General features: G+C 36.0%; 1 pseudogene; it reads left to right on the top strand.

Moving 5' to 3' along the window:
* Positions 1-377: 377 nt before the first annotated feature.
* LOC112525810 lies at positions 378-2,320 on the top strand (annotated as a pseudogene).
* Positions 2,321-2,749: the final 429 nt, after the last annotated feature.

Here is a 2,749-nt window from a genome sequence, read left to right as displayed (position 1 = left end):
CACATGGTGGCAATTATAAAATGTAATAAAAGGCCAAAAATAATAATTGACATACCCATGAAAACATATTTTAATTCGGATTACAATTTAAAACATTTTTATAGCATAGAATTTGAAGAGATTTAATTTGTCTACATCATTAACATACCCCCATGCATGGAAACCAAATATTTTATTCATTTAATATAGTATTGTAAACTTAATTTGACCATACTAATTACATATATTATTGTTTTCCCTTCAAAACAAGTGCAAGTTTTACCTAACCAGTGTACGTACTCATAGAAACCTCGTGGGAGTTGCTTTCAAACATGAAGCATGTCACTTTTAGGCTATAAATACACCCAATCCAAGTTCAAAATTGTTCACAACCAACACACAACCCTATACCTCATCATCAAAGTGTACTCTTAATGGATATCACAAGTTTTGTTAGAGAGAACAATCTCTCGACCCCATTCTTTGTTGTATCGACAATCTTCTTTCTTTTACTCATCCTCAAACTAGCCAAACCATCATCTTCGAAGAACCTCCCACCAGGTCCACCGAGGTTGCCCATCATCGGAAACCTTCATCAAGTGGGTGATAGACCTCATGTCTCTACTGCCAAATTTGCCAAAGAATWTGGTCCTCTTATATCTCTCCGCCTAGGCAAACAGATTCTTGTGGTTGCGTCTTCACCGGAGGCAGCCATAGAAATTCTTAAGACTAAAGACCGTTTTCTTTCCTCTCGTGTYGTGCCTAGTGCATTCCAACAACCATCCCTAATACCTCACTCGCTCATTTGGTCAGACTGCAACCAGACCTGGAAAAGCTTAAGAACCCTTTCTCGAACTGAATTGTTCTCGGCAAAAGCCTTAGAATCCCACTCTAGATTAAGAGAGCAAAAGTTAGGCCATCTGTTGGATTTCTTGCATAGAAAGCAAGGACAAGTGATCAACATGGAGGATGTGGTTTTTATTACATTGTTCAACACTTTGACTTCCATTATATTTTCAAGAGATTTCCTTGATTTGGAAGATGACAGCGCGACTCGTGATGGATTAAACGAGTCAATACACAAAATAATCGAGTATGGAGGGATTATAAAAGATGTTGGTTCATTTTTTCCCAATTTTTGAGAGATTTGATCTCCAAGGAATAAGAAAGGGAACCATGAGAGAGTATAAGAAAACATTTGCTTATTGGGAGGATATAATAGAGGAAAGAAGAGCCCATGTCAATTCTTCAACTTGGTCATCTGAGCACGCACAGTCTTTCTTGGATCGCATGCTTGAAAATGGATATTCAAACGATCAGATCAATCAGTTGGTTACGGTAAGGCTTTCTCGGCTATTTATTCTTAAATATGGACATGTAACAAAAGAAATATTTGCATAGGATGACAAGCATATATGTAAAAATCGTTAAAAACGGCTAAATGCATGTATTTCGTGACTCCCAAAACAAAGATCACTTCTGCTACACAAGGGACAAATTGATAGACATTTGCAGAAATAGTTCTTTAAACATTGTATCGAATATACAATCAACACAAACAAATATTTGGATTTTCATTATATATTTCAACAATCATTTTAATACCAATAACGTATATCTCGACTATCCTAATTGCATTCTATAAAATAGATGTTCTTTAACCAACCGAAATTGTTTTGTGTTCCCAGGAATTATTCGTAGCAGGAACAAACACAACCACCAGTTCAGTTGTTTGGGCTATGACCGAGTTTATCAGACACAAAGAGGTCATGTCTAAAATAGCAGAAGAGATAAAAAGGGAAATCAACTCGGAAAAAATCACCGACTCTCAACTTTCTAAATTACCTTATCTACAAGCTAGTATCAAAGAAGCTATGAGGTTACACCCACCTGTGCCACTTCTTCTTCCACATAAGGCTGTTGAAACTTGTGAAGTTATGAATTACACGATTCCGAAGAACTCCAAAATATTTGTCAATCTTTGGGCAATGGGCCGAGATCCTAAGATTTGGGATGACCCTTTATCTTTCAATCCTGAAAGATTTATCGGCTCAAAATTGGATTTTAAAGGCCAAGACTTTGAGTTGTTGCCATTTGGTTCMGGGAGAAGGATGTGTCCYRGAATGCCATCAGGTATCAAGAGTGTTCAACTTATWTTGGCATCTTTGATTCGTGAGTTTGACTTGATTCTTCCAAATGATGYTGATCCTAAGAAGCTTGATATGAGTGAGAAATTCGGGATTGCTATGAAAATGGAAAAACCATTGAAGGTAATCTTCAAAACAAAACAAGAATATCAGTAGCTTTACACATTCAGTTTCCTCTTATATGTATTTTTTAATTCAAAAGTTTAACAATGAATTGATTCTTTTTTCATATGTAATGTACTATATTTTATCCATGGTCTTTCTTTCAAGGTACTTTGTGTTAGAAAAGACATATCAAGTCCAAAAAACCTTTTAGGGTATCACAATAATCAGCAATAAGATGGCCCTCACCATCCGACCTTTGTTACATCCAAGCTTTATCTGTGCATGTTGACATGTTGTGGTATTCCTGAAACAATAGCTAATTGTATTTGTAAGCTAAAAGACCTAAATGCATGGTTTTTCTATTTGAAAGTCAAACCACGAAAAGAATACGATTCATTTTGAAGAATGAGATAAAAGAAATTACACTTGGCTCTATATATATTCTTACTTTGTGTGACCCATGCCAAGATACATGAGGTAGACATGTGGTAGGCCTTGCAAAACTGCATTGTGTAGAA

This window comes from Cynara cardunculus, assembly GCF_001531365.2.
Source record: "Cynara cardunculus var. scolymus isolate 2C chromosome LG 13, CcrdV1, whole genome shotgun sequence".
Classification (NCBI taxonomy): domain Eukaryota; kingdom Viridiplantae; phylum Streptophyta; class Magnoliopsida; order Asterales; family Asteraceae; genus Cynara; species Cynara cardunculus.
The sequence above is the reverse complement of the archived record's forward strand: the minus strand, read 5'-3'. Positions and strand labels throughout refer to the sequence as shown.